This window comes from Panthera leo, chromosome B3, assembly GCF_018350215.1.
Source record: "Panthera leo isolate Ple1 chromosome B3, P.leo_Ple1_pat1.1, whole genome shotgun sequence".
In the NCBI taxonomy this organism is placed as follows: Eukaryota; Metazoa; Chordata; class Mammalia; order Carnivora; family Felidae; genus Panthera; species Panthera leo.
In genome coordinates, this window is record NC_056684.1 from 111,566,771 (window position 1) to 111,586,912 (window position 20,142).

Here is a 20,142-nt window from a genome sequence, read left to right on the forward strand (position 1 = left end):
TTATTTATTTATTTATTTATTTATTTATTTATTTATCTTGAGAGAGAGTGTGAGCAAGCATGAGCAGTGGAGGGGCAAAGACAGAGGAAGAGAGAGAATCCCAAGCAGGCCCCTCAGCATGTGGCCCAACTTGGGGCTGGAGTCCACTGCAGTGAGATCATGACTTGAGTCAAAATCAAGAGTCTGTCTACTAACTGACTGAGCCACACAGGCACTCATTTGGCTTTCATTTCTTTGCTGCAATATCTTGCTTAGGACAAATGAATTAAAGAATTTCACACATGGGGCAAATCTGTAGCCTGACTTGCAAATCCTTTTTTCCTCCAATCAAACCACTTGTTCCTTTGGTGCTAACATTCACTAAGTTTTCAAGAAGCCATTTTTCTGTGGAGAATACATCTTCTTAGTGCCTCATTCCATTAGTGACTCTCTCTCTCTCTCTCTCTCTCACACACACACACACACACACTTTGTTCTTACAAAGTTCATTATTGAAAAATAACCTAGTAATACCATTAACTCAGACATCTGTGCTTTCACCCCAAAGCATAACAAACCTCCCACTCAGTATAATTCGTCTGTACACATTTCTTCTAACCTTCAACCATGTTTTCCGTGCATTTTTAAATACTATTTGCTGATCAAGGAATCCATTCTAGTTTGTGACTGTATTCTTTTCCACATCTGTTTCAGCCATTTTTACCATAGAAGGAAGAACACAGAAAAAATATGCATGATCTTTTGCTTCTTCTAAGAAACCCTTAAAGACGTTTCTTAATTGTTGTACACTGACATTTAAAAAAAATAGTGGATTGGGCATCACCCAACCTAAAATAATGCCAACGCTATTTTAGAAGTTTGTGTCTTCATTCTGAATGCTTACTTTTTGGACATTCTGCTACTCATGGTGACTTCCTACTCACATGCAGCCTAACATTTGAGGCAGATTAATGACAGTGGATATAAACATGTATTTCAAAGAATCATCGTTTCCATGTTTTTCATTTGGCTGACGTCTCGTCAGAAGTGATCAGATCACCACTACTGCACCTCGCAGCATGGCTGACCCAGAGCCCATTTACGTGCTGGGCTCATGGTCAGCTGGGCCATTTCCACATTGTCCGCATAAATCTTCCAACTGCTATTTCTTGGCAGGAAACTTTTAAAGCCAAGTGTTCATTTTCTGAGAGTTAGTTTAGTTAAAATCGGGTACTATATTCCATCAATGTCCCAACAGGGCATATTTCACACTACACTGAAGTGAAAGATGCCACGTGTAGAGCCCCAATTTATGTCAGTACAAGGTCCATAGGTGACAACCGTGTACACCTTGGCGAATTGTTTATAAAATTCACAGCAGCATGCTTCAGTTCTGCTTCCAAAACAGAGGTGGGTATATGTAGAATGGATCTGCCTGGAAATAGGAGGAGAAGGGCAAGTGATGGTCACTTGGGATGGTTGAAGCTGATGGGGAAAACATCCTCATCACAGACTCGCCTTCCTGACCCCCGGTATAACCCTTCAGTTTGGCCCTGGGAGATCTGGCTTTGTAGATAGGAGCTCATTTCTTGCCTGTCCAGGTATAATATGGATGTAACCCACATCTGTCTTGTCCTCTCTTTGGCAAACACTCCTATCTCCCCACACACGTTCTTAAACTCTTCCACAGTTCAATACTCTTTTCTTGTAAACAAGACTTGGAGAGAATATTTTTTTTTCTCTTGCCCAAAAGCAGATTCAACCTACTCCATCGAGGTGGTAGAGGGCTTTCCCCCTCTCTACAAAAGCAATAAAGCTGACTTTGCTGTCGTTAAGTTTTATAAGGTAGTGCTGACCCTATCACGGACTGTTCTCCTCCAGACTGCTTTACTCATTAACCACAGCTGAGTGTTAACCTTTCCAGACATAAATAATACAGCAGCACCTTGGCCTGAATGGAAGAGGGAATGGTTAAGCCTTTAATTTGTCTTTTTCCCTTGGATACTTGCAAACTTCTTTTTCTTCTTGTGTTTGACAAAATGTCAAAACCGTATTTCTCTTTGTGTTAAGAGATTCTTCATCCAGCCCTGAACCTGTGCTCTCTGCCATTTAACTTTGCAACATGTGTGGTGGGTGACTCAGCCTTGTGACGTGCTTTGGCCAGAGAGATATTAGCAGACACGACCAACAGGCTGCAAATGGGTGTGGGCACTGGAGCTTGCTCCCCTGTGCCTCCACAATCACCAGGAGAATGACAAGCTGTGCTAACCCACAGGTCCCAGGATGAGGCTGAGGTTCTTATGGAACAGAGTACTTCAGTCACTCCAGTTACCACAAACTCATCCAGATTAGCTGACAACTGCTGAGTCTCAGACAGGGAAGTCCAGCCAAGATCAGTGAGTGAAGCCACCTCGCTGACCCCAAGTTGATTCCAGAAGTGAGAGCATAAACACTGGTGAATGCGCCTGGGATTCCGTGGTTCTTGGGTCTGCCCTTCTGTCTAAAGCCTGCCCCACCCCTGCACTCTGGACCCAGGCAAGCCCTCTTGTCAGGGACCCCTCTCTAATCATCACCCTGACTCCTACTTCCTGAGCCCCTTCTTCCTTATTGGCTCTTTTCTCATCAGCACTGGAATCATCTCATCTCTCCTATCATTTGCTCCTTGTGTCTTATCACCCTCCTCCACTTACCACCTCATCTGCCCTTCCCTTTACAGGTAGAATATTGAAGGAGAAAGTTAGCCCTGCCCCCAAGTTCCACTTCCCACCATCCATTCACTCTGCAATTGCTCTCCTGTCACATTACCAAAACTGCTCCCGCCCAGGCCACTGGAGATCTGCTAGTTACGGAACCATGGACACTTGCCCTCCTTCACCCTTTTTCTCCCTTCTCTCTCCCTCTTCTCCTCTTACCCCTTCACATATTCACTCTGGCATCATATTTTCCTGGTCTCCTACTTCTCTGCTGATCCTCCGGTTGCCTCATGATCGTTAGGCTGGTTCCCTCAGGGTCTGTCCTCAGATCCCCCTCTTTACTCTCTACCTGGGATAATCTCATCCCATTCCCATTGTCTCTGTTACCAACCATAGGCTGGGGGCTCCCACATTTCTAAGTCCTGCCAGTTCCCTGTACCACGCTTGAGAAATGTATGTGTAAGAGTCTGTTGGAGAGCCCAGAGACAAATGTGAGATCTCTACAATTTAACGCAGTGGTGTCCCCTTTAGACTCCCTCTTTCCCCAGTGTCTGCCATGTAAGTGAACACTACATCTCTCCCAGCCAGTAACACAAGCTTTATTTAGCCTTAGCTTCTCTCCTGCTTCCTTTTCCCACATTCAACTCATTCTCAAGTCCTGCTAATTCTACCCTCCTAACACATCGTCAGTCGTTCACTGCTCTCTATCTCAACGTCAGCTACCTTAGCTCAAGCCACTTTTATCCTTTGACCTGATTGCCTTTCCAGGCTCCTAACTGGCCTCCCATCCTCACCTTTCCCGGCTCTAAGCCATTTCCCATACTGCTACTAACACCATCCTCCTAAAATGAAAATTTGATCACCTCATTCCTCTGCTTAGAAGCTTTCAATGATTTTCCACTGCTGGGAATCACCAAAGTCTCTTTGTGGTCTGGATCCTTGCTTACCTCTCCAGTGTAACCTCTTGACATTCCCTTCCTAAAACTAGTGGAAGCCATAAAGAGCTACTTGCAGGGGCACCTGGGTAAACTCAGTTGGTTAAGTGTCCAACTCTTGATTTTGGCTCAGGTCATGATCTCACGTTCATGGGACTGAGCCCCACATCAGGCTCTGCACTGACAGCACAGAACCTGCTTGGGATTCTCTCTCCTCTCTCTGCCCCTCTCTCGCTTGAGCTCTCTCTCAAAATAAATAAATAAACATTAAAAAAAAAGAACTACTTGAAGTTGCTCAAGGACACCCTGTTTTCTCCCTCTTGCAGCTTTTGTACCTCCAGCTCTGCCTGCTTGGAATAACCCACAGCACAGACTTGCACTGGCAGGTCAGGTATGAAGCATCCCTGTATCCCCCACATGTATTGGCACATCACCCCCACCCAGTCTACTACTTACAGTCTCCCCTCTCACTTAGTGGCCTCCTTCCTTGTCCATCAACCGTGTGCAAGTCCTGGAAGCAGGGATTGTGTCTTGTTCATCCCTGCATCCTCAGAATCCACCACATCTGGGAACATAGTAGGTGGTCAATCAACATCGGTTGACTGATTTGACTGAGAAAATAAATTACTTAATTAATATGCACATGAACCACAGACCTCTCAACTGAACGCTCTTCTACCTTGTATACTGTAGAGGGAAGACCTTTCGATTCCTCAAAGATTTCCTCTTCTCACCTATCATCTACAAATGGGTTCTGTCCTTATTCTATTGGTGGTATCTTTAGGTCCTATAAAAATGTCTACAATTCTTTTATGAGCTATCTCAGAGCAATACACTTCTTAAGCTTCCCTTGTCTCTAATGGTTGCCATATGGGGACGTGATACACTAATGTTTGCTTCAATAAGCTGAAGTTATTGTTAAAACAAACTGAACCGCCTTCAGCTCACCTCCCATTCTAAAGGGCCCACTAAAATTGATTCTGTGAAATAGGCTTTTAAAAAATATCCTCCTTAAGGACAAAATATAAACAGGGGAGGGCTGTTAGCTCAGAAAACACAAGCCTATTTGGAGACCACGTTTGTTTCACTTGACCACACAGGAGGTGATAACATCACTGTCATAAAGCGGTCTAAACCTGTTTTCATCCACACTAATGGACCCAGAGTTCTCAAAGATTCTGAGAACAAAATGATGCCAGATTCAGCTTTGAATGACTTGGGGAGTGACCCAGCTATGACATGCCCACAATTCATGTGTCTGTGTGATGATGGGGACAGTGCACACAAGGACTATAGTACAAAATTTCTTGTTCATTTGTACCATAAGTTCTCCATACTGATAAACCAGAGTACCACAATTCTGTATCTAAAAGCTTTTCTTAGGATGGCATGAAACCTATGGATTATGCCAATTTATACACAAACACACACATATATTTTATAATATTTGTCATGTAAGCCTTCTGTTTACTATCTTCTAAGACTAAGAACAGTAAATAGCTCCAGACTGACTATTTTCTTGCAATATGACCCATTTGGAGTCATATTGTGAATTGAGGGTTCTAGAATCACCATCAGGAAAGCACTTCAAGACTGGAACTCAGCTTCAATACGGAGAAGAGAGTTTTGACTCTCTAGCTCCTGTTGGTAGAAAGCCTTGGCAGTGGTCATTTGGCTGCGTAGTTACCTTGAACTCTGATTGCTTGTGTCCACTTCCAGGGTGAAATGTATCCTCAGAGGCCTGAAAACATACCCCAGACAGGGAACACAGATGGACGGGCCAAGGAAATGCATCAAATAGACCTGGAAAGGCAGTGGAGGTTCAGAGCGAACACAGCCCCAGGCAAGGTACTGGGAGAACCCAGTATATTATAAACATATAATATAATGTTATCATGATCTATGCCAGACCTTTTGTTTTTGGACTGAGGAAGTAGAGTTCAGTGTCTGCAAAGTTCTGAATGAATGTTTTCTCTCCAGCCATAAAAGTCGTAGGAATGGAGAGAATGACCTCCAACCACTTCAGAAGGTAGTGGAGTGTCCAAACTCTCATGACTATATACTCCTATCAGTTAAAAAAATGTATATTTATTTATTAATAGATTGCAAGCATGTACTACCATACTAACATAATGTGCACGTGATAAAGCATATACAAAAAAAAAAAAGGAAACTAAGCAATGTCTGAGATAAACGTACAGGGCTTCTAACACTTTCTTCCCACGTGATACGAGATTGCCGTTCATGCCTCCTGTTGTGATGAGGGCCATCTCTGCTAATGGTGAAGAGCTTTAGCTACTCACATGCCAGCCCACAGAGAACAAAAGGAAGATCAAATGAGTGAGAAGTTGGAGAATTCTTCAGAGAGGGGATTATACGTGGAGATGTGGACTTCCATTTCTGGAGATGTACTGGACCAGAAATCCTGATAACCTTTCCACTCCAAACTAAACAAGCAAACAACAATTTTTTAAATTGAATAATTTAAATAATTATTTATGAATAATATGTTTTAAAAATTCAGAACCCTTGGGGCAGTGGAGAAAGACTCAGGATATAAAAATAAAGTGGCCATGGAAGACAGCAACTGCCCTTAAGGGTTTCTCAGACCCCTTCATCTATTTCAGTGCCTTGGGTTTCATGGCCATGCTGTGGGAGACGGGCAGTTGGAATGGCAGGGGTTCCCCACACACTACTCCCTCAGTGGAAGGAAAGAAAATTCTGCTTCACAAGGACACAAACGAGGAAACTTGTCTGAGCCTGCCTTGGCCCTTGGAAAAAGAAAAATCTCTCCCAAATAAGTATCCCAACCACAGAACTGTTTCCAGGCAGGTCTGGGGCTTGAATTTGCACTATCTCTGTATACGAAAAAGCATGGAGATTAATTACCAGGAAATTAGTTCAGCCCAATGTTGAAAGCACCCTGGCAGATGGCAGCAGCACAAATGCAAATTCTTTCTGGAAGAACAGAACTTTGTCAGCCCCAGTCTCCTGGGGTTCCCACTGATACAGGCCTGAGAAACGGGCATGCAGAGGAGAGAGAAGGTCAACCAGAGAGTCAAGCAGAGTTTCCCAAAAGAGATGGTATAGAAAATAGGAAGAAGCAGTATTAGAAGAGTAGAGGCTGAGGACTTTCCAGGTTGGAATCACAATAAATCCCAAGCAGGATAACAAAGAAAAAAAATCCACACTTTGACACACTTTTGTAAAATTGCCTTCACCCCGAAGGCAAAGAACAGATCTTAAAAACAGCCAGAGAGGGAACTTGGATCATAGGAACGGCAACTGACAGCCACAAGCCTCTCCAACAGCAACACAGAAGCCAAAAGTAGAGGAAACCCAGCTCCAAAAGGCTGAGAATCAAAAATGGTATACCCTGTGAACATGTCTTTCACGACAATACAGAGAAAGAAAAAACATTTTTCAGACACATGTCAAGAGAATTCGCCACCATGAGAACCTTCCTTCAATAACCTCTAACCTTTGAGCGATCCCTCTCATTCTGAAAACAGTTCTCACAGTGCTGATCCAGACTGGCAGGAGTCGTTTCTACAGGAGAAGATGGTCACTTCCCTTCTGTCCCTCTCGCACTTCCTGTCTCGGTCCCCTGTGCCCAGAGCTACCTGAAAGGGCTGGGTGTATTGCTTCTCTCCCTTCTCTTACCACATTGTTGACATGACATTAAGGAGCCCCCTGAAGGATTGTTCTTTTCCTTTCCTGAATGGGCTGTCTGCACCAGATGTTAGAAATCACATTCCATCCAGAAATCTCCGAAAAGAGGCCCTTTCTGGGCTCCCCACAAGGCAAGGCCAGAAAGGCTTACGGGGTTCACACAAGAAAGAGAAGGCTAACAAGCTTTGTTTTCCAGTCGGCCTGATATTCATCCCCATCAGCAGCGGTTCAGTGTGCTCATCACCAACCTGTCTGGGTGACGCTAACAGCATCGTCAGGTGAAGTGTGAGGGGCACAGTGAAGAAAACACCAGGAGGCATAATTAGAACGAAGCGCTAATAACTCTGCCCATCAAAAAGCCCCTTTCCTTGTGACTCTGGGCGCAGTTCATTAAGCAGCGCTGCCAGCTGGAAAGGAGCAGGCAAACATGGGCCACGGTGAGCCTGTCCTTGTCCTCGAGGCTGAGAGCACCTCCTTGCAGCCCAGCTGCCTAGAGAGCTCGTGGACACAACGTGCAGCTCAAAGCGACTCATGATGTCGGAGCTTGGGACCAGTCCTTAGCACCCCACCATGGGGTGACTCTTCTGAAGTGAATTCGCTCCAGGATGGAACCCTGCAGGGCAGCAGTAGCCTGCAGAGGTAAGTTCGGCTTTTCTCAGGGAGCCTGAGCATCCAGTACGGCAACACACATCACAGGACAGAGGTTCATGCATAAAAGGTTCAGGCAAACTACAAGTGTCTGACTAATTTTATGATTTCCAAATAACACAGCCATTCTGCCGTCCTTCACAGGGAAGAAAAACTCCGGCATGATTCCTGCCTCATTTGCTTCTTGGAACAAACTTGCTAAAACGGAGATTATTGGCATTCTTATTTACAGATGGAAGGTGCTGAAGGGGATAGTGAAGGGGTCAATGCCCTGTGGCTGGTAAACTCAGAGCCCTAGTCCTTTCTATGCAAAGACAGAGCTTAGTCCCACAAAGATGGTAGCTCCTAGCCTGAGAGGTTATGCAAGTACATTAAAAAAATCCTATTAGTATTTATGGAGCTCTTCCTTTGTGCTAGGAACACACACAGGGTTTTACATGTGTTAATTCTTTTAATCCTCACAGCCTCCTAGGAAGTAAGCACTATTTTTATTCCTATTTTACAAAATTGGAAAACTAAGGCCCTGAGATGTTAAGTTTCTTGCCCAAGGTCATAGAGCTAGTTACCCCTCCAGAGCCTTTGTTCTTAATCCCTCTTGTGAGTAGCACATTCTTTCATCCCTCCTTCCTCTTTCCTCCAGCTCTCTTCTTCCTCTTCTGTCCCTAAATAAGGTACTGGTAGGTACTGAAATGATAAACCAATATAAAGAAAATTTTCAGGGAGCCCGGGTGGCTCAGTAGGTTAAGCGTCCAACTCTTGATTTCAGCTCAGTCATGATCACATGGTTCATGAGATTGAGCCCTGTATCGAGTCTGCTTGGGATTCTCTCTCTCTCTTTCTCTCTTTGCCCCTCTCCTGCTTGTGCGCACATGCTCTGTTTCTCTTTCTCTCTCAAAAAAGGAAAGGTTTGTTCATTGTTTTTTCTTTCATCACCAGTGCTGTCACCTACTAAGTTCTCAACCTAGATGGCATCTTTGGCCATTTTTTTCTGAGGAGGGAAGGATCAGCATTAAGTGACTTAAACTCAGTCACTCTTGAAGGCACCACGAGCATGAGACCTAACAGGTACTTTGTGACTGTGAATGAAAAGAAGCCTGACTGGCCAGGACTTAACCCAGGTCTTGGCAGTGTTAGCCGGGGCTGGAACTAATGATCCACAACTCCATCTCTGTGACCTAACCCGGGGCTGGCATCCACAATACACCCAGGTGCAGAGCCCCCGCTGGCTGCCCGCAGCCTGGACCAGGTTCTGTCCTGGCGAGGCTAGCAGAGCAAGTCTGCTTGTGCTCTCCTCACTGCACCTCCCCAAAAAGCAGGTGTACAAGTTGGCTGGCCATCAGAGGAGGTGACTGCCCCCCTGGTGTCGCATGTAACGTTTATTAAACTGCAGAGCATCAGAGCTTCATTTGTGACTGGCCAATCCTCAGCAGCCTGCCTTTGTCATCCGTTGTCACTGACTGTGTTTCACTGTCACAGCTTTATTAGGATGCGGTGACACCTTGCCATTGCTCCTTTGTTTGGGCCCATTGACCGGACCATATGTCTGAGGAGTCTCTGCCAATAGATCTATCGTATATTAATTGGCTCTGCTTTGGAATCTGCAAATGTTGCCAGGCTAGTCATGGGTAGAAAAGGTGTCTTCAGGGGCAAAGATATAGAGGAATGGATAGGCCCAAGTTTTTTGGCCCTGAAGTTTATATAATTGTGAGGACCCTCTTTAAGAAAAAGAACACATTATGAATATGAAATTTTGGGGCCCTTGCAAGGCCCTTGGAGGGACCTATGTGAGTGGGATGGGTGTGCTGATAATTAAACTTCATTAGCTTCACGGTAAGAGTATCTCTTGTGTCAGGTGATCCACAGATGGATGGAAGCAAGCCTGCCACATCTGTGGTTGCCATTGGGGTAGACCTCTGCCGTGGCTTGCTTGAGGGTCTATCTATGGAAATCAGTCTTCCTGTTTAGCACTTAGCAAAGGAGAACGCAGGAGAAAGAAAAAGATTCAGTTCCCAACACAACTTCACGAAAGAAGAAAGTCAATTGCTCCACCTAACAGAGCATAAGCCACAGAGAGAGTAGAGAAAACAGAAGTGTCCAGAGAGTGAAACAATCTCTCTCTGGGCCCCTAAAACTCATCAAGAAATGAATCAACACTATTTTGGAAGGAGGAAGAGAGGCTGAAGTAAAGAACTAAAATATTGTTCACTCATCCCACTAACGAGTCTTACTGTTGTCAGTAGGTAGAGTCATCTCTATGTTGGCTATTTGCTATTTGTTCCCCATCTGCTGCCCCCTTCTATTGCTTTCATTCACTGTCTGCTCATCTCTACTTTGCTGTTAGCCCAAAAAGCTACCAGTATGGGTTGCATCGTCCAGGCTCCCTGGCCCTCTGGCCTACAGTTGGTCTTGGCCATTGGGAAGCACCAGCAGGAGACCAGAGGTGAGAGGAAAGAGAGACTGGGGTATTTCTTTCCTGTTTCCCCCTGCTTCAGTGTCATAGTTCTGGCAGGGGCTGAGCCATTATGCCTCCATGATTACAGTTCTCATGGGCTCTGGTCACAGGCCTAGAGGCAACAACGACTTCCCACTGTTAGTGTCTAGGTGCCTCAACATACAAAGGACTGTCAGCTTGTCCAACTGAGGCCTCTTATGACTTTCTTTCATAGAATGAGAAGGAGGAGGAAAGAAAGAGGGACGCACAGAAACAGGGTAACAGGCAGAGAGTAAGATAAATAAAGAGAGAAACATACCTGAAATGATTAAATGAGAACTCTTTTTATTTGCTAAAGTCAGCTTGGCCATTCCCAGTCAGCATTTCTGAAGGATCTTTGAAATAGAACCTAATGTAAAATGTTGATGATTTGTAAAAGCTGCGGGGATTCTTATGTGGAAATAAAGGGGAAGAAGATCACACTTGGTCTTGAAAGGAGATCTGTTGTTTTGAAGTTGGAAGTTGCGCTAAGGGTGGCCTTTTGGCAGAAACATTTCTCTCAAGTCTTTAGAAAGTGATGAAGGGTAAATAATAAAGATTCCATCTTCCTTTGGCTGCTGGTGGGTCAGAACCGTTTGGGCTAGAAGAGCCTGCTGGAGAGCTGAGATCTTAGCCACTGTAACCTCAATTAGTCATGGAGCTTGAACAAATTCCTAAACTCCAGTGATTCCATTTCCTTTCCTGTGAGATGGGATTGATGATGCCTATTACTTCCCCAGTGATGCTTCATGAATGGAAGCTCGCATAAATATCACACTGTACAAGTACAAAGAGGACTAGTTCTTTTAGTAAACTGATGATACTTGGTCCAAAAACAGAAATTATTTTAAGTGTTACAACCATACAGGTTTTCCATGTTGGAGATTATAGCAATGAGAGTCCTAGCAAGAAACAAAATACAATGAGGACACTCATTGAACAAAAAGCCTTCTTACAAAGGTGTGGTCAGGGAAACAGCAAGGCATGTTGAAACACCCAGAGACTACAAAGAGTGGGAAGCCATTACTACCTCTAGGCTTCTGACCAGAACCAGTGAGAGCTAAAGCCATGGAGGTAGGGTCACTCAGGGTCACTTTCAATAAGAAACTCAGCCCTACTTCAAAAAAAGAGGGTAAGAGGTGAAAAATGCCACCATAAATCTCTTGGTTGTTTTCTCTTAAGTCTATTTTGGAAGTAAGTGAACGTATCTATTATAAATCAACTAACTTAACAGGTAAACATTGTTACTGACATCACAGAGTTTGTTAACTTTTATTCCAGAATAAATTGTCAAGGCTTCCTTAAATAACAAACATTTGGCTTATTGAAGAATATATACTCATTTAAAGGGGTTTCTGACTTGCCTTTTTTTTTTTTTTTTTTGAAACTTAAACATGTCGATGGCTAGATAAACATACCTGAAAAGTAGCCTTGGCCCACAGCTTCCTTACTGACCAGTTCTTCTCTTTGGTGGTGGGTTCATCTGCCCCCTGACCACTAACCCAATATCTATTCTCCACTTTATCTCTTAAGAAGGGAGGCCCAGTGACCCAACTGGAGTTCCAGGGTTGTTGATTCAGCTCAAAGGTTGGATAGAAGCTTGTGGTTCTTCTATATAGAAACTTTCTCTTGTCTGCTTCATAATCCCTCTCTCACTATACATGCCCATAGAGAAAGGCTCAATAACTTTGTCCAGGAACTTTCATGGAGGACAAAGCCCTTCACATTGGCCATAGGGTCCCTGAGGCCTGTCTGTGCACTGAGCTTTTTCCACAATGAGAAATAAATTCTCAAAAACTGCATCTAAAAATATAACTTGCTATTGATTATCTTCCTGCATCAGGGAAGGCCAAAAGACATCAAAATCTTATGACCAAGAGAAATCCAATGAGCAGATGCCCTTTGCTCTGGGCCATTAGTTTCTTTCACCCTGCTTAGGGATTCTGTAAATCACCAAAAACAAGGAGAGTAAACACAAGGCGAGGGTGAGGCTAACCATAGAAGGGCCACTCAACCCACCATATTCCTGATCTGTCAGTATCTTTACAACTCCATGCCTTGTGCAGGATGCCTGAGTGAAAATCTTTCCCCAGGCTAAAATTCTATACCTGCTAGGAAGTCAGATGATGAAAACAAATGGGAAAATAATTGAACTGGGGCTGTATTTGAGCTGCAAAATTTCAGAGATGAGTTCCCTTAGCCTAACTTGATATGAAGAATACAACTTTATTACACAGCATCTATGACTCTGTATCTAAAAATTCTTTCAGAGCAAATTTATTTGTGGTTTGGACAATTTGAGAGTTTCAGGCCAAGGAGACACTAATGTCTTTAGCTGAGATTTGGAATGAACTGGAAGTCCAATGAAACACAGATACAGTCTTCATGAAGGGGTCTACATGAATCCTGCTGTCTCAGCTTCAGGACCTCCTACACTGGAACCTACCTTGACTATCCTTTTGGTTTCCCATTCTCTGCTATGGTTTGGCTTGTCTTCCCTCTGGCTCAGGCTACACTTGTCTGAACTTCCCTCTGGCCTTCCCAGTTCAGGTCATTCAGACTCCATGAAACTTGGAGATAGTTTAGGAACTGCCTTACTGCTGTCCTTCTCAGTGAACATAAAGCCAAGCCATCTGCTGCAAATGAGGGAATGGAAACTACAAACAGGGACAGGGTAGAGAAATTGAGGCAACTGATAAAGGATTAAATTAGTCATAAGAAAGTTTCAGGTGTTAAGGGGTTGGCATCGCTCATGCATAGGGATGGCCCTACAATGGGCATTCATAGGTACCACTAAACAGCAGACCTTGAGGAAGGGGTGGTTGGATTGGATTTTTTAAGTTGGGATTGTCAAGGTGCTGATTATCAGTGGAAAGATGACGCTCACTGGGCAGAGGAGAGGACTGGGAAGAGTGTTTGTGAAGTAACTACCAATGAAAAACATAATGGTCCAAAAGGAGGGATTGTCAGAAAGCACCAATGGACTAGAAGGCCCAGCAGAGTCAGAGAACTAGAAGTCTTGAGGGATGGAAAAATGTGTCTTGTGAGACTGGTAACATGTGAGAGAAATAGGAAGACAGCCAGGAGTGAAAATTCCAAATTTCAGGCAGCACGAAGGGAGAGGGAGGAGGTGGCTTGGTTTAGGGTGTGGCCACGGCAATTGGTGGATGAGGGGAGGGAGGGGTCTGGACTGGGGTGATCGGTGGCCAGTCCTTGTGGACCTTGAGGTCAATTAGCCTAATGGCAGGGACAGATCTTTCCAGAGAACATGGAGCTGGTAAAAAGCAGTGACTAGAGCCCAGGCCTCTGGGCTCCCTTCTTTTGTGTGCCCTGCATTAATAAGCACTGCCCACCCTTCCTGCTAACATTGGCACCAGCTCACAGTGGAGAAAGCTGTAGGAAGCCCCACTTAGGTCTCAAATTCCAGGTGTCAGGATGGCAGCCCCTTCCCTGTTCAGGAAGACCCTGGGGTGCATCTCTCTCCATGAGGTTGAAAATCCTGACTCCTGATCCACCTTCTCATTCCGGATTAAGTCCTTAAAAGTACCTACCTAGAGGTTAGCCTGGAAAAAATGATGAAATGGACATTTTCTTTTTTTTTTTTTTAGATGAGGTTCTTTGTTCTTTTCTCCTGGTTAGATCTTGTCTCCTCCATGACCCTGTGTCTGAGCTAGAGATGTCACAAGTGCCAGTCCTCAAGCAACACGGAATCAGAATCTCAGCATTCTGCTTAGTTCCAAGTTGACATTCCTGGCATCCAATCAAAGTGCTCATTTTCTGGTGCATGTTCAAAAGTCAATACCACCATCAAAAACAGAATTTAAAAAATTGGGACAATGTTTTGTTTTGTTTTAACGGAATTCTCCTCTTAAAAATGAAAATCTAGCTACCAAGAAATGGCTACCAGCCAGGAGAAAGGGACACTGTGATCCTCTGTAAGTCACACTACCTCCCTGGGCTTTCTCATCTTGAAATATCTGAGGTCTCCTCCAGCTTTAAACATGTGAATAGACTTAAATTGTTAAACAGCTTTCAGGGACCCCAAAAGAAAAAGAAAAAGTCTGGTTTAGTTGTCGTTGTCATTTTTTTTTTAAGAGACGCTGAGAGAAATCCTGCACCAGTGTTGTTCCTATTCACCTCATCATTTCCTTTTCTTTCATTGCATCTCACATCTCGGCAGAGAGTTTATCTTTACTCTATTTCCAAAATCTCCCATATTATTCTCATGGTGTCTGTTTGACTCTATTCACTGTATTGAAGTTTGGAATACTGTTTTCTTGAAAGATAACACCCAAAGCCAAATTCTTATAAAAGACTGTCGCTTCGGTTTGAAGAACAGAAATGAGTTAGCAGTAAAGATAAGGCCCTCCCTTCACGTTAAGACCAAAGGATTCTGAAATCTTTAAGAAGCCCAATTATTAACTGCATACTTCACTGACGATGCCAAAATAGATACATTATACTTTACAGTAAAGAAATATCACCTTTAGCAAAAGGCAGGGACAAAAAGTCCATTTAATCATCACTTATACAAGAACTTGGAGTCCCAGCATGACTTATCCCTTATCGCTTCAAACATTACGTCATTTATTCCCAGCTCTGTTTAACTCCCTTGTGTTGGATGTCTTCCTTTACTGAAATTGATCTTTGTTAATACCAGGCATAATGTGTTCTTCATTTCTTAAAGGAAACCGATGGACTCTTGCCATGACAGGGGATAACTGGAAATCTATATACTCCGGACACCGATTCCCCATCAATACACTGAAATGTCTTTTCTTTAAAAATAACAGCCCTGCATGAATGTGATCACTTTCCCAAATTAGTGTAATTGATGCACCCTGAGACCTTAATGATTCAGAAAGTGCATACTCGAGGGATATTTAAATAGCTATTTTGTAGGGAGATAAAATATGGGCCAATTCACCGAACACGCATTCCTTCAGTTTAGGAAACACTCAGAGCTCGGCTGAGGGCTGGCCAATGTGTCAGGAGGGCTGCTGTTAAATGACAAAGAGGGCAAATGATTTTGTACTTGCATTATCTCATCCTTTTCTAGGCCTTCAGTGAAGGATGTGCAAGACTGTGCATTTGAGGACGTGACAATTATTACAGCAGGGATTATTAAAGCAACTATTACCAAAATGGAGATAAGACTCAGTTTTCTAGTCTGCAAATTTGGGATGATAATAATTTTTACTTCCTGGGGGTTGTTTGCTGATTTGAATCTAAATGAAGTGCCAAAGCATTATTGGGTCTGTAAAATAGCTCTGAGATTCCTTGGAACTTTTTCCTATGGCACCCTTTCTCTCTCCAGTGCAGTAGTGCTGTCTCCATGGAGGCTGTTCTGGAAATGCTGAATACATGAATACATGAATGAGTAAGCTCCTCCACCAACATCTTACAGGCATGCTCCCGCTGTAAGCCAGGAGGAATTGGCTGTGCTACTTCCGGCTAAAAGGTAGCAAGTATACCTCACTCATCATTTCTAAGCCCTTGGCAGACATAAATAATCAATCACAGCATTCTTCCCAAATGTGGCCTTCAAGCCATTTCTCAAGACAGCGTTCCAGGCAGCCATTACTGATTGTTCAGAGCTGACATCAGAGAGAAAAATCCATCTGAAATCTCTGAGGCTATCCAGATCATTGTCAGGGCGGAAAAGATCACCCTGAACTGATGTTTGGGCCATTGATTGATCACAGCTTCCGTCCTGGATTGTCAGGACTGCTCTCAATACTACCTCGTTGCCCTGTGGGTGGGGAAGGTAGGAAACTTAAGTCTGTCCAAGGGAAGAGGAGCTTGCTTTCAGCCGAAGGGCCCTGCAGAAGGACTTATCTGATTTGCCTTCACCTGGTGGTCCTGGACCCCACCTAGCCCACTTTCCTTCTCAAGTAAAGCAGCCCACTGTCAACTACCTGCAGTCTCTGGGCTTTATGCTCTTGGTCCAGAAATCCCCCAGAAGTTAACCAGTTTAATAACAGGCCCCACTTTTGCACTTCACTTGTGTGTCCATCACCCTTCTTGGTATGTGTTGCTTCTGACCTTATTTGGCCGTGACCCTTGCCCAAGACATCGCTCCTCGCTGCTCAAATTCTCACCTGAATCCCTAACCTCCTGATGCCTTCTTGTCTACTCCCAGTTATTTGGATACTTGTCTGCAGTTCTGGTGACTCCTGGCAAACATCAGGCACATTATGCTTGATGCTTTTCAAGGATGTCAGCCTCTACTAAAGAAAGATCCAACACTTTCTCCCTGCTTTTCTTGGTGCCAGCTTCCTTAAATCCATTACCTAATTTAATTTTCAAAACACAGGCAGGAGGTTAATATAGCATCATTATAACCTATTTGGGACTAGAAATTTAGAGACAGTAAATAATGTGCCTGAGGTCACAGAGCTGGGATTCAAGATCTGACCCCAGAATCTGGACACTGCCTCCTGAATTAATGCATGCATGGTGGCCTTTTGGAGGGGTTCACAGTACAGGAATGTTATCTCTTTCCTCTCTTCTCTTTCCATCATCTCTAACCTCAGCTCTTCTTATCAGCACAACTTAGGCTCATGTGACTCATGTGAGGAGAGAGAGAAATAACAGCCTTCCCTGGTACAAGAAGCCCAATACAGTGATTTGTGGCATGGGGCCTGATAATTAACTAAATAGGATCCTTTACAATGAAACAATCTCACTAGTTTTTATTGCCACATTAAAATGTGAATCTTAAGCAAAACAAGAATATAAATCTTATTGGAGGATGCTGAAGTTTAAAACAATATATACTCAACTCAGTTCTCAATAGAGAGCAGTCTTTATTGAAGGCCATAAACATTTCTGCGTGCCAGAGGGGAAATATGACCATAAAACTGGCTTCTATTTAGTGATTTGGTAAATGAAATCAATGGTTGTCTGAGTCCCAGCAGGATTCTTGGGGGCAGTCATTAAGGCCCCCACATACAAGAGCAACATTCTGTAGATCAATGTCACCCAAGGGCAATGTTACTCCCTGGGGGTGCTTGTGGTATTTGGGGTAGGATATATTCCTTTTGGGGGACTATTTTGGGCACTGTAGGACATTTATATCTCAGGGAATAGACCACTTCCCATTCCCAAAACTACTTCAATGCATTTCCTAAAGAACCCATTGGGGTTCTCCTCTCCCTCCTGTGTGAGCAAACCAGGACAGAAGTGAGCGAACCAAGGGTAAGTCTTCACTGTGTTCTCTCTGCACAGAGGAGGGTGCCATCTGCTTCTGACTTACTCCAAGACATATGATTTGTTCAGAACAAGAGAATAAGAGAAAGCCATCAGGGAAGGAAGACAAGAAAGGAGGTTAAGGTTTCCAAGAGATACTTACTTATAAAAGGTGAAATCTTGACTCTTACACAAATATAAAATGAACATGTCACTATAATGAGGGAACTAATAAGATATTACGACTAGTTCAGAGGAGGATTCAAAAAAACACATATACATAGACCACCAAGAATGCTGAAAATAAATATAGTTGCCAAACTGGTCAATATCTACAGGGGAACAATCACCTGCCTCCCTGCTGGACACAGTTTGCTTTTCTACAGGCAGGAATCACTTGCACTGTTATCAGTATTCCACATCCTAACAGCATTGCCAAGTAGTTTATAGACAATGAAAGATGAACCAGAGGGATGCCAAAGCTAGGACACCCAAGCAATCATTTTTGCCTGTTTCCAAAGTTTTTCATAGCTGATGTCACTATGGCCACCTCTCTCCTGCAATTCTCTCCAATCTCTCTTCCTTCTCTACACTCCAGCTATAGTATCCTTTTTCACTCCATCAAAAAGGCCAAATCATCTCTATTTTGGAGACTTTGTGCTTCTGTTTCTTCCCCCTGAAAATCCATTCCTCCAGATTTTTGTGTGGTTGCTTCCCTCGCATCATTCTGTTTCAAGTCAAATATCATGTCTCTGGCAGACCTTTCCCACCTGTGGCTCCCTTTACAGTATCCCACATCACCCCTTCTTATTTATTTTGTTCTTGTGCCTATGAGCTGGGTCCTCCCTATAGACTATAATCTTGGAGGGCAGAGACGGTCAGTACCTGGGTTGAGGGTGCTTCAGAAATATTTGCAGATCACCTGGTTGCTTGGGCAGCCAAACTGAGGCAAGCTGCTGTTCTCTCCTGTGGCTGAGAGTGGCACAGGTGTGATTCTTGGATCTGGCCTCTTAACTGGGACAGGAAGATGCCCTTGATGGAGCTACTATGAATTGTAATTGCTGAGGCCCAAAAAAGGATGGGCATTTCAGGAAATGACAGCTTGTGCAGGTACCTCCGTGGCCAACTCCTGATGCCTCAAAACTCTACTAGTCCCCTAGGCATAGAGGCCATGCCAGGGAAAGTGGGTTAAGGAAGTAACCCTGAAGTGACCGAGTTTATCCTGAGTTGGTGAGATTGTGTTTTCTGCTACTAGGTGGAATGGGACTCAAGACAGAAATTTAAAACTTATGTTTTGGACACCTGAGATTTGGGGCCTGAAATTATTTTCCCTGCTACAGAGACAAGTCTCTAGGCTAACCATCAAAAATATGTTAGGTCACAAGTGTTGCATATTAATGTGTATAACACCCCCCCCCACTCCTCCCCCCCACCCCCGGATCAGAGGTTGAGAAGGTTGAACCTTTTGCCTTCATTAACCTACCGAGCTGTTCTCTACCATCTTGAACTGACTATTCTGTGTCTTTCCGTGTTAACTGGCTCTGCCAGTATAGTGAGGGCCAAGACGGGAAGGAGGTGGAAGAAGGGGAGAAAAGAGGGCATCTCTAATATTACTGTCACAGGAACTCTGAGGACATCTATTCACGCTTTCCACACATGTTAATTGGATGCCTGCATGTGTCGGGACCTATTCTAGGAGCTTGGGACACAGTGGAGAATAAAATAGGTAATCAGTTCTGCCCTTGAGAATCTTGTATTCTAATAGGGGACAAGAATAATAAGGGATAAATAAATAATAAAAAAGTAAATTCCATGGCAGGTTCAAAGGAGATGAGCACTTAGAAAAAGAAAAAAAAAGATTAGGACAAAGAGGATCAGGAGTCGGTGGTGAAGGGCAGTGTGGTATTAAACAGCGTGGTCTAGAGAGACCTCACCTGAGCAAATCTGAAGGATGTGAGGAAGGTCCCAGAGCATCAGCTTGAGGGAGCCGCTAGAGAAAAGACCTTGGGGAGATGGGTCATGGTCTGTTTAAGGACAAGGACAGGTGTGCCTGGAGCTGGGGAGGCTAGGAAGAGATGTAGGAGGGCACTCAGGGAGTTGACAGGGGCTAGATTCCATAGAATTTTACAGGCTTATTTTTTTTTTTTAATTTTTAAAAACACTTTGCTTATTTTTGAGAGAGAGAAAGAGAAACAGAGTGCAAGTGAGGGTGGGGCAAAGAGAGAGCGAGACATAGAATCCCAAGCAGGCTCCAGGCTCCGAGCTGTCAGCACAGAGCCCAACTTGAGGCTTGAACTCACCAACTGCAAGATCATGACCCGAACTGAAGTTGGAGGCTTAACCAACTGAACCACCCGGGGACCCTGAATTTTACAGGCCTTTACTCTGAAAAATGGAGGATGTATTCATTTCCTGTGGCCACTATAACAAATTACCACAAATTTGGTGGGTTAAAACAATAGAAAAACATTTTCTCACAGTTCCAGGAGTCAGAAGTCCAAAATCAGTGTCCCTGGGTTGAAGTCAGAATATCAGCATGGCTGTGCACCACAAC

The 20,142-nt window shown here is 43.9% G+C and overlaps 1 long non-coding RNA gene across 3 annotated transcripts; it reads right to left on the reverse strand.

Moving 5' to 3' along the window:
- Positions 1-901: 901 nt before the first annotated feature.
- Positions 902-14,066, reverse strand: LOC122221368. 3 transcript variants are annotated; one of them, XR_006203169.1, is made up of 5 exons: positions 13,949-14,066; positions 5,911-6,054; positions 5,295-5,410; positions 4,064-4,172; positions 902-1,414 (listed from the first exon to the last, which is right to left on the reverse strand). It is a non-coding gene; the product is annotated as an uncharacterized LOC122221368 (long non-coding RNA). The 3 variants fall into 3 exon arrangements; XR_006203168.1 differs by lacking the exon at positions 13,949-14,066 and adding an exon at positions 6,497-6,565; XR_006203170.1 differs by lacking the exon at positions 5,911-6,054.
- Between the last annotated feature and the right edge of the window lie 6,076 nt (positions 14,067-20,142).